A 12,980-nucleotide genomic window follows, 5' to 3' on the forward strand; every position below is an offset into this window, starting at 1 on the left:
GAAAACTAAATTTGCATAGCCAAAGACACATATACAGTGAATGAAGGTTATCAGTAGATAATCACATTTTTTCTTAGAGGTGTGTTGATGATTCTATAGTACTGCAAATGATGGCTAACTTTAGTGTCTAGCGTAATGTAGGAACTAGTGTTTGTTATTGATGATATATTAAAGCAGTGCTTTGGTGTGATTGTTTAGATCCTTCCCAAATTTGTATGCTGACATTCTATTCTGTGTGTGTGCATGCTAAATTGCTTCAGTCGTGTCCAATGCTTTGGAGCCTGTGGACCACAGCCTGCCAGTCTCCTCTGTCCATGGGATTCTCCAGGCAGGAATACTGGAGTGTGTTGCCACACTTTCCTTCGGGGGATCTTCCCGACCCAGGGATCAAACCCTCATATCCTGTGGCTCCTGCATTGCAGCTGAATTCTTTACCACTAGCATCACCTGGGAAGCACTCTAATCTGCAAGGTACTGGTATTAGAGATGGGGCCTTTGGGAGGTGTGTAGGTCATGATGGTGGAACCCTCATGTACATTATATAGTGCCCTTATAAAAGAGGTCACATGGAGCTTCCTAGCCCTTTCTGCCATGTGAGGGTACCAAGAGAAGTCTCGTCCCGGGAAAGGGCCTTCAGACAACCAAGCTGACACCCTGATCTCAGACTTCCAGCCTCCAGAACTGTGAGAAATACATTTCCACTGATTATAAATGACCCAGTCTGTGATATCTTGTTATGATAGCCTGCATGAATTAAAGTAGATGGGCTCCCTGAAAATATTCTTCTCTTCAGGATATAATGTTAACATTGCAGCTCTGGGCTTTGTAAGTCAGAGAAGGTGTTAAACTGTTATTGTGTAGATGATTTAGGCAGACGCATAAGCAAGGTTAAGAACCTCATCACTCAAGCACATCTTTAGGAAATGCTGTATTTTGGAGGAAAGGCCCGGGTGAAAGATCAGCAATGCAGAACCACACCTCTGTTGACAACACACAGTTCTGATGGCCCAGGACCTGAGATGCTCTAAGGAGACTCTAATGTTTCCAGGTTGTCTCACTGGAGCTGTTAGCAGGTAGATGCCACTCTGAGTCCTTCTCCTCAGAGTGAAGTGAAAAACTGCACTGAATCTTGTAGCATCAAGGGCAGTTGCCCCTTCTAGAGTCAGTTCTGAAGATTTCTAGCTATATTTGTTAATCCAAGGAAATGGTTTTATGGGTAAGGCAGCAACAGGGATGCTGTGTGTTCCTCATATTGGCCTTGTTGGAAGGTTTCTTTCAGTCTCTCAAAGAACGTGTATGCATGCATGCTAAGTTGCTTCAATTGTGTTCCACTCTTTGTGACGGTATAGACTTTAGACTTCCAGGCTCCCCTGTCCATGGATTCTCCAGGCAAGAATGCTGGGGTGGGTTGCCATTACCTTCTCCAGGTGATCTTCCCAACCCAGGGATCAAACCGGTGACTCTTACATGTCCTGCCCTGGCAGGCAGGTTCTTTATTTACCATTAGCGACACCTGGGAAGCCCCTCTCAAAGGACATCGAAAAGCAAACGAGGCATTTGCAGAATTGTATTTAAATCCTCAGAGGTGTAAAAATGGAAGATTATCACACATGCCTATCCTTCAGATGTGTGAGGAACAATGAAAGGATACAGCTTTTGTTCAGTTGCTACATACTGCAATACGCTAGGCTTCCCTGTCCTTCACTATCTCCAGGAGTTTACTCAAAGTTATGTCCATTGAGTCAGTGAAGCTACCTAACTATCTCATCCTTTGCCACCAAAGCCTTCAGAAAAGAAAAGCAAAAGAATGGTTATATTTCAGAATTTATTTTGGGATGGCTTTGAGTTTTTCTTTCTCTTTTTACAGACATAGCCTCATTACAAAGGAAACTTTTGGATTTCCTCTTGAAACAGATGATATTTGTCTACTATATAATGAGAAAACCATTGTTGGAACTTAATTTTATTGTCTGCAAAGTCCAAATAATAAAATACAAAAAAAGTGTTTTCTTGAGTTGTTAAAACTCACATAGCCTCCAAAAGAGCACATTTCTTATTTTTCTTGTTTTAGAGTTCACCAACTAAGACAGACTGAACTGGGCCATTACCATTCTCATCAGCTGAGATTTATATGATGCATGCATTGAAATGAACATCTGGACAGTTAGAGAATGAATTTCATTTGGAAGCCCTGTAGCATTTTTTTTCCATTTAAAATGTCCCTTTGGAAAATAAAATAAATAGGAAAACAATATCCACTAAAAGAGAAAGATTTTTTAAAGCCAGAATTATTAGAAATAGGATTATCAATGAGAATTTTTATTGCGCACAATAAAGGTATAAGTGGGATCATAAAGCGCTGTACAGAAATAAAAACCATTGACGGCTTGGGTTTTATCTCGCTTTCAGAGAACCAGTGAACTTAAACTCATCTGTGACTTCCAAGGCAACTAGCTATAACCATAGTTCCACTGTCTCCAAGGCTTAAGAGGAGATTTTCAGCCTGGATAAGTGTTTCATGGAGACATTTGATCCAGGTGCTTTATGTAGTAGGTTTGGTGATTCAGAGTGTGGCATTTAACAGTGTGAGTCAGAATTAGATGAATGTCTCAGTTTAATAGTTGAGTAGCTAATGGGAGGGCCATCTCTTGGATGAGTCAGTGAACACAGATCCTGCTGTGGGCCACCTGCTAAAAATTAGGCAATCATTTTCACATGAAGCTAAGATGGTGACCTTGATGTTTTGCCCTTTCTAAGTTCATGTGATCAAGCTGCTCATCTCTGTTTCCTTAAAACAGATTTGAATCACAGAGCTACCTTTTTTCTTCATTCATTTTTTTTCCTGCATGTGTGTTGCACCCTATTCATTACATGAGAATAAGGCAGTTATTATTTTTTAACTCAATGTATTTTGCTAGAGATAAGCTACACTTGCTATTTATAACCCCTCTTTCCTCCAAAAACATTTGAGGTGCAGCTTGGAATAAAAGACACAGATATGCCAAAACTATTCAAGCACGGACAGATGAATGTGATTATGGGCTATGCTAGGTCAAGAGAGTTACACCAGAATTTATAGGCTAAAGATAGCTCCTGAAACAGAGCAGCAAATTTAGCTTCGAGCTTCCTGAAAATTATTTTCAACATGCATCATTTTGCCTTCTCTGTAAATGTCAGTGTCTGCATTAGTATCTTCTATTTTAGAATATAAGCTCATTTTAGCATGGTTTATCAATCAGATGGCAAGTTTTATTGAAGATCAGCTGTAGTCAGAACAGTATGTAAAGAGTACGGAAGTAGAGCAAGACATCAAAGGGTGGGAGAAGCGATTGCTTGTCTCTGTCCTCAATGAGGTCACCGGTCAGTTGGATAAAACAAATCATACACTTGAGAAGTCTCTTACCACAGAACACACAAGCTAATGAATGTTAACAGAGTCCTAACTGGGGAGATGAGTGTGGGAAAATATAGCTCTTAATATATTCATGGCCTGATACTTGTCGGAGCAGTTGCAAATGAGAAGCCGAAGGATGGTTTTCAAGGAAGCCTTTCTCTCCTCTACCAGCCTCAGGAATGGCTGTCCCAGGACAGCTGTCACAGAAGTGTCCCCAGACAGGTTCTGTGGGATAAGGGTGGCAGAACTAGTGTCTAGTCAGCTAATGGCACTGGGTTCTATTTAACCTATGCACCCCTGTATAATCTGGAAATTAAAAGAAAAAGAAAGGAAGGAGAGAGACAGGGAAGGAAGGAGAGAGGGAAAAGGGAAAAGAAATGTTAACCAACATCAAGGACTTCTTATTATGCTAATATGAAAATCATTTAAGTAAATTTTTTGTGTCTTTTTTTCTTTTCTCAAACTTAATTGTTATAAAGAGAGTTAGAGATGGTTGATGTTTTTATGGAGTAAAAACCAGACATATTTTTTCCTGTGTCTTAGGAAGCAATTTTTGAAAGGCTACAAAGATGCTGGACAGATAAATTACTAGGTTCATGAAAAATGGCATCAGTAGATAGCCACACAAGGCTTCTTATCATTTACTCCAAGGCAGATCTTGATATGATCTAACAGAAGGAGGTTTGCTGCCTCATATTTCCACCAAATTTGGGACAGAGAGACACACTAGTCTCCAAGATCCACTGTTAGAGAACTAGATGGGCTTTGAACCAAGTGTGCCCACCATGTGGAAAAGGAAGGTGTGGTTTCATAGAAAAGAAGTCAAAGAAACAGAGAAAGGAAGCAGTTGTACCACACGTGTTCTTAAACTTCTGCTCTTCTCCTAAGTCATGTCAGTCATGTCCGACTCTGTGCGACCCCATCGACGGCGGCCCACCAGGCTCCCATCCCTGGGATTTTCCAGGCAGGCATACTGGAGTGGGTTGCCATTTCCTTCCCCAGTGCAGCAAAGTGAAAAGTGACAGTGAAGTTGCTCAGTCGTGTCCGACTCTTTGCGACTCCATGGACTGTAACCTACCAGGCTCCTCATCCATGGGATTTCCCAGGTAAGAGTACTGGAGTAGGTTGCCATTGCCCAACCCAAATAAATCACACTATCACCGATGAACCACACTATAGTGAGGGATGAGTAAGGGTGAAGAGAGAGTTCAGATAGATGATTCAAGTGGGGTGGTTTTCAACCTTGGCCCCCCAGTAGGCTTACTCAGGAAACTAAGTATATAACACACACTTATGGAATCTCTTTCTGTCTCTCTGTCTCTTTCATAAACACACACACACACACACACACACACACACAGAGGATGCCTGGACAACAAGTATGTGGCTAGAGTTAAAAAGCAGGAAAATGGAAAAATGAAGCTCCCCTGAACAGAGGACTTTCCTGAATTTACAGTAATTGCCTGTGTGTGTAAGTGAGATTCAGTTGATATTTGCTGAATGAACTCCTAAAGAATGTATTGAATGTTGACCATAGGTGAGTTTCTCACCATTTCTCATTGCCCATGTACTGAGAATTCTTCTTTGGGAGACTCTGTCTTTGTAAGAACATGCCTTAATTAACAATCATCACACGTAGACTGGGCTAGCAGTTGTGCTTCAATGTTCCAAGGGAGTTACTCTATGCTAAAGCAGAAGGTGAAGACTGGGCATTTCTGGGAAAAGGAGAAAGAAAGAGGAGAGTGGCAAAAAGGTGATAAGAGACATGCATGCTTAGTAGGACTGTCCTAAGATGTGACTGACCATTCCATGAACACCCAGATCTTTGCTGAAGACTGCAATGCCCTCTAACAGTTTGTATGAATAAATTCCTCAGAAATCAGTGAGAGGGCTAATTTCTGCATGCTATGGTCAAGGAACTGAAGCAGCCTTACTGCAAATAGGCAGCTGTGGATGAAATTAGGTTGTATAGGATACTGAATGCATCAGTCAGAACTTCTGTTGGTATATAAACACTTAATCTGTAGGCTCTTAGAAAAGTGAATTTTTCTACAGAGACTCTTAATGTACCTATTTGCCCTATACAAAAGTAGGTTAATTCCTCAGGGTCCTGGTTAGTATAGCATTACATCAGAAATACAATAATAAGGTAATAAAGGTACCAGCATTTTTATTCTAAAATATGGCAGTTTAAATGTTGAAGCGCGAATAGAAATGGAATAATACTCAAACTTTTTATCAATTTTCACAAGTTATAATGGATATTCCAATTATTTTGTATAAATTACATTACCAATTCTAAAAGTTGCATAAATTTTTAAATCTCTGGAAGGAAAAAGTGTTATAATTTGACTTGCAAATATTTTTAGCAAACAAAACAAGCTTTAGAAAGTGACAAAAATGAGAATAGGATGTATACAAATATAAAGTGTTACTGAACAGACTGGGATAGCTAAATCTTCTGTGAAGCTGAGAGATGTGTGCATTCAAGAAAATACCAATTTAGCTAGTATTGTTTGCAAACTTTGCAGTTATACACATAAATGTGTCTCTTCTCTTCCTTTTGTATTGCCACCAGCTTAGAGAGCCTTCATTTTACCCATCCTTCATTAGGACAATCAACTTATCTCTGATACTCAAACTCAATCTCAATCTCTTAAAATAATCTGCTATTTAAACATGACCAAAGTGCAGTGCACACCAATGGCTTATTGTAGGCCCTAAACATTAGTCATTCAGATACTGTATTTTCTGAGTTCCTGTATGGTTCTGAAAAGCCTTTTTATTATCACTGTACCTGAAACTTGATTGGATATGCAATTCATGTAGTACATTTTCTACAGAACCTAGTAGACATTTCCTGCTAATCTTTTAGGCTCAAATGATGCTGTGGAAAATTAGGGACTCCTGATTTTATCTTCTGGTGTATGACTAGGATTATCTGGAGGTAGGCTGGAGAAATCTTTCTTTATCATTGAAATTTAATAGTGAACCAGGTTATGTTTTAGCTTTGATTGTTCTGAATTACTTTTGCCTGGATTAGAGAACGTTCTCTTTATACTTGCATATTTTTACCCCATTATCTTAGGGAAATTTTGTTTTATATCCCTTAATATGTTTCTGGTTTTATGGTTGAGCTTTTATTCTTCAACTATGTCAACTGTCTTATGTAAGCACATCTTTATATGTCCTTAATGTTGTCTTCATTCCTTCCTTCCCCTCTTCTTCCCTTTCTACCTTCCTCTCTTCTTCCTCTTTCCTTCCTTTGTTTCATCCTTTTTCACCCCTATCTTTCTTCCCCTCTCCATCTCCATATATATACACACATATATATTCATTCTCTGTGTTTATTGTGATTATCAGTCAGTTCAGTTCAGTTCAGTCACTCAGTCGTGTCCGACTCTGTGACCCCATGAATTGCAGCACGCCAGGCCTCCCTGTCCATCACCAACTCCCGGAGTTCACTCAGACCCACGTCCATCGAGTCAGTGATGCCATCCAGCCATCTCATCCTCTGTCATCCCCTTCTCCTCCTGCCCCCAATCTCTCCCAGCATCAGAGTCTTTTCCAATGAGTCAACTCTTCACATGAGGTGGCCAAAGTACTGGAGCTTCAGCTTCAGCATCATTCCCTCCAAAGAAATCCCAGGGCTGACCTCCTTCAGAATGGATTGGTTGGATCTCCATGCAGTCCAAGAGACTTTCAAGAGTCTTCTCCAACACCACAGTTCAAAAGCATCAATTCTTTGGCTTTCTTCACAGTTCACCTCTCACATCCATACATGACCACTGGAAAAACCATAGCCTTGACTAGACGGACATTTGTTGGCAAAGTAATGTCTCTGCTTTTCAGTATGCTATCTAGGTTGGTCATAACTTTTCTTCCGAGGAGTAAGTGTCTTTTAATTTCATGGCTGCAATCACCATCTGCAGTAATTTTGGAGCCCCCAAAAAGAAAGTCTGACACTGTTTCCATTGTTTCCCCATCTATTTCCCATGAAGTGATGGGACCAGATGCCATGATCTTCATTTTCTGAATGTTGAGCTTTAAGCCAACTTTTTCACTCTCCTCTTTCACTTTCATCAAGAGGCTTTTTAGTTCTTCTTCACTTTCTGCCATAAGGGTGGTGTCATCTGCATGTCTGAGGTTATTGATATTTGTCCCGGCAATCTTGATTCCAGCTTGTGCTTTTTCCAGCCCAGCGTTTTTCATGATGCACTCTGCATAGAAGTTAAATAAACAGGGTGACAAATTATTAATTTTGAGTAGCAATTTTTATTTTTAGCCTTGCCTATTTCATTTCTTCTAGTTTAGAATTGATTATTGTGTTTCATAATGTCTCTCTGAACATTTATTTTATTTAATCCTGGATGGTTTCTTTTCAGGTCTTTTCATTTTCTTTTTTTTAAATGAAAATTTTCTTATTACATTCCCATAGTACAATGTATTTATGGAAAAGAATTCGTTTTGCTGTGCTTTCCTTCATACCCAATGTATTTTTTTTTAACTTGGGCATTTTTTTCTTTGTTTTTTATTCATTACTCATTGATCAGTCTCCTTTCTCCCCCATAATGTCTTTGAATTGTTGGTATAAGGGTTCTTTTGGTCTCCCTTATACTTAATGTAAACTATTTGGTGCAGATTATCTGGTTTGCGGATTTTAGTGGTCAAATGCAAACTTTACTCCTTTGCTATCATGGCTGATAGCTTTGTGTGTGTGTGTGTGTGTGTGTGTGTGTGTCTTCTCCTTGGAGCTACAGTTTGAGAGCATGATGAAAATGAGTTTAAGCTGAGGTTGTGCTGAATATCTTAAATCATGATTTTCTCTAAGCAATAGGGCTTTTATTTCATCTCAATTCAGATCATCCCCCCTTCATGTAAACTCTGAAAACTTAACTATTCTTATGTTTTACGTTTCTTCCTTTTGACCATATCTCATAGGAACAATTTCCACTACCCTCAGTTAGAAGAAGAAAGATTTTAATGTGTTTCTCCAGAGTTTGGCAGGGTTATTGAAAATCATCAGTATGTTTCTGACTGAGCATTGTTTCCAGAATATTGGTGAAGGTTTAAAACCCAATTATGTCACTCGCACTGCATTGCTTTATTCTAGAATCTGTTGCTTCATTTTACTTTCTTTACTTATCAATACTTATTACTTTCAGTTATGCATCTTTATTTTTTGTTTCTTTTAAAACATTAGTTCATTTGAAAAGGAAGAATGGAAAATGGAAATATGACCTAACTTTACTGTGTGACTTAGCCCCCACACATTACTGTGTTATCTTTCATCTTTACTCAAACTATAAGCAATCAACTTTTAGTTTATATTCTCAAACTTATCTAATTTATTTTTAAAATTTCAATAAAAACTACCACTTAGACAAGTCTTATATATTTATTATCTGCTGAATAGAGTGATCTCATTTTCACTTATACTGAGTTACAGCTTTCTAATTTAATGTGAGCTATATTCTTGTATTCAAAGTGTATTGTGTAAGTCTGTGTGCAGTCTGTCCATATGGTTTATTGTTTTGCCAAATTTGATCATGGACCATGCTATTCTTTGCTGTAAAAGACCTATACTTTTTCATTTGCTGGTTTCGTATGCTAATTTCATAACATGCTTCAAACTCTCTCATTATGTTGTAGAGGTTTTTTCATTCTTCTGTGAAATAATAGAAATTGAAATGTTGTAGATAGACAGGGGATGAAGCTTTATTTAATTAAACAAAAATAATGATTTAGACCATGTTATTGAAAAGTGGGGAGGGTGTTGTGGGAAGCCCTAGGATATAAGAAGAATGCTAAGTGTTGTTAAGATTAGAATCTTTATTTTGAATGATATTACTAAATGAAGAAAATAGAGTCAGTTATTTTTCATCATGTATCTCATTTAAAAAGCTAGATTGTCATATTTTTAATTTCTCAACTGGTAGCCTTGGCTTGGTTCTCACCCTCAGCTTCAGCACTGAGTTCTTATCTTAAGGACAAAAGCTGACCATGTCTACAGACTGGATACAATTAAGGCCAGGCTCACGAAAGACAGTGCTGGGAGGTGTGGAGAGCATCTTCATAGGTAGTAAAAATACTTCAAGTTTGGGAATAATAATGATGGAATTGCTACATTTGAGTTATTTGAGCTTCTTCCTTTCATTTTTCTAATGTTTAAGATGGTTGAGCACAATTTTTTTCCTATGGCATAACTGGTTACATTATCCAGTGGGCTTGTAACTCCTGTTCTTTTGTTTTATTTTTTAATTTAGAGAGGAAAAACAGTAGGAAATATGCAAAGTCTTCTTGAGTGAATAATCTGAATTTTAGAAAGGATCCACTGACTTCTTTCCCAGCAGTGATTTTCCATCTGAGTGGCTCCTGGGTAGTTAGTACAGAAAGCTATGTTGGTGCTGGCTGGGTGCAAATTGCCTTTTTCTGAAGATGCCTGCTTTGTACTCTTACCTGCCTACAGAACAACAAGGCCCCTCCAGTAGAGAAGCCTTTTAACCAAATATCAAACAAATTAACCTTTTAGTGTGTTCCTAGGAGCCTTTCAAGAGGAAGAATGCTCTGGTGACATCACTGATGGCAAAGGTAAGCCTAAAAGTAAAATGAAATCATCCGGCCAGGCAGACCCTGCGGGAGAATCAAGCCTTGTAATTAGATTGAAGCCTCCTAGGAAACGGAGCCCTGTTGCAGGAAAAGCGTTTGCAGAAGCTAACTGGGGTAAGCTTTTGCATCAGTGCTGGTCCAGCGCATCACTTACAGACTTGAAAATAGCTGTGATGGTGCCTGATGATTGAGTCATTCCTTAATCTTAGCATCCTAGGCAAACATGAGTTACATGACGAACTTGTCCTAGCTGTGGCTTCAGACTCCAGAAACAGTTCAGTCCTCAGATTGGCTGATACTGGGGGTGTTTTCTGAGAGTTGAGGGGATTGGACAGCCCTGTGGCAGGCAGATGCTGAGAGCTTTGCCTGATGGCTCTGCAGATTGACCTCAGCTAACTGCTGCTGTCCCTGCCTTGTCATCCCCTCTCTTTCCTATATCTTTTCTTCACAGTGTGGGTTGTTAACTGAGCCTTGGAATTGTTCTAAATGACTTCTGTGGTAAATTAATGGAAAAATCTAGTTATTAAGCCAATAAGCTGTTTTACCCCATTTTGGCTGCTTGAACAAAATATCGTAGCCTGAAAGTGAAGTGAAACTGTTAGTTGCTCAGTCATGTCCAAATCTTTGTGACCCCAACTGAGTGGCTTCTCAATAATAGAGATGCATTTCTCACAATTCTGGAGACTGGGAAGTCCAAGATCAGGGCACTGGCAGAGTCTGTGTCTGATGAGAGCCTGCTTCCCATAGACAGCTATCTTTTTGCTGTAACCTCACCTGTGGAAGGGGCTAGGGAGCTCCTGGGATCCCTTTCATAAATACATTAATCCCATTCATGAGGGCAGAGTCCTCATGATCTAATCACCTCCAAAGGCCCCAACCCCTAATACAATCACCTGTAGGAGTTAAGATTTTAACACATTAATCTGAGGAGGGGGGGAACACAGCTATTTAGACGATAGCATAAGCTGAGAATCCTCCTTGCTGTAGCAATACAAACAAGAAACTGAGTGAGTTTGGAGGAATGAAAAGGTGAGCACAGAACCAACTTTTTTACTCTTACCTTATCCTCAGAAAATTACCACAACTTTGATCTACACAGAGTACTTTTAGTATGTTAAGGGAAGACTGAATGTTTCAGGATTTCTCTGGGTTTCAAGTGTCTGTTAGTCATTGAATGAAAAGGCAGTTAAGTCCAGGACCCATCACTTACTACCTGTGTGACAAAGGCATGGTACATAAGCTCTCTGATACTGCAATTTCTTATCTATAAAATAAAAATGATGAAATAGTCCCTGGCACAGAATCAGCACGCATAAGCTTTAGAGTGCTATTATTTGAGGCCAAAAGGTATATGGGAGTTGTCATTTATTTTGGTAGCCATACTGTAACAACACTAACAAAATCAGCTAAAATTTTTGTTCCTTACTGTCTGCCAGTTATTGGGCTTAAGCATAGAATATCATGATATCATCCAGGACTCTCACCAATTTGCCTTATGCTCATTGCACAGGTGAGGAAACTAGGCATTTAGATCACATCCTAGATGCTAACACAATAAGTAAGTGTTCATGAAAGAATCACAGAAAGAAGCTCTAAGAACAGACTCATCTCATGAAAATATGTGTAATGGTAATGAATCATCTGTTCTAATCACATCACTATAGCTATCCTAAACCAAAACCCTCCTCTTGAGCTCACATTAAATTTGTTTATTTCTCATATCTGGATTGCTTTTACATTCTGCACCAGCTAATCTCTGGTCTTATTTCAAGTCAGAATCTGGATATTATTTACCATCTGCCTCCAAGGGAGGCACTTGCCAAGTCCCTTAATTTGCTATAATTGGCAGGTTTTCAGTGTACATAATTTATACCAAAAAAATCTACCCTGAAAAAGAAGATTAATTAAAGCGTTTCTTCTGGGTCCCTAAAAGTGCAGTGGTTTCCAAGAGGATGACTTTAAGGCCTTAAGGTCTTCTGTGTGTATAGGTTGTCACAGCTGAGCACATTAAAAATGTATGTTGGGTTGGTCCCTGGTGCCTCTGAGCTGGTCAGAAAGATGTCATTGGCACCTGGGTAACATCACAAATACTCACTGAATTAAGCAGTTCCCATTTGCATTTGAGTCTTTTGTTCCAAGCTTTCCAGACACTGGAAACTACTAGACTGCAGTATAATTTATGGATACCTCCGTGTTGGCAATTCTGTCACTGATATGATAGGAAACACTGGAAAAAATACACCCAGATGTACAGAATTCTAAATAGAGTAAGTGAGAGACCACAAACTAATTCAGACAGGCAGCACATGTGGTTAGTAAATAGATGATCTATAGGATTTTTTTTTTTTTCTTTTGGTCTCTTTCCTCATCTTTCTCTTTCTTGTGCTTCTTCTAAGCTCATGATCCAAAGTGGGGTATGCCCTAGATGTGGTGGAGGCATTCTGGTCTTTCCCCAGGTTCTGGGTAATTTTACCCCAGGAGTTTATTCCTTATCTACACCTCTCGAAAGTTGGTAAGTTTATACTGCATTCTAAGGAAGAAACTTCTATATTTTCTACCTTTTTCCAGAGTGGTTTTGTGATTTCCCAGTCTGTGGGTGGATTACGTAGACTAGAGCAGAAAAGGACATAAAGTTGTCACACAGTTCCCCTTTCCAAGAATGCCTGTTTGCTCATAATTATGTAGTGTTTCCCCCACTTACCTTCAACATCTCAGCTCAAATTTGGCCAGACTTGTTTCTGCCCCATCTTGACCCAACTGATTAAGGTACAGTCCTCTGTACTTCAGAGAAGATATCTGAAGATTAGAAATTGGGCCAAAACACCCTATGGGAGCAAAGGCCACTCAAAGATTAACAAGAGGAATGCACTTAGGTCACCTTATTGTTCACTCTTAATTAAAAATTCCAGATTTTATGAAGCTACACATTAAGGTGTAGCTTTTTGCACAGTAAAGATAAAAATAATTTCTGCCAAGT

This window comes from Ovis aries, chromosome 8 (genome assembly GCF_016772045.2).
Source record: "Ovis aries strain OAR_USU_Benz2616 breed Rambouillet chromosome 8, ARS-UI_Ramb_v3.0, whole genome shotgun sequence".
NCBI classification, from domain to species: Eukaryota; Metazoa; Chordata; class Mammalia; order Artiodactyla; family Bovidae; genus Ovis; species Ovis aries.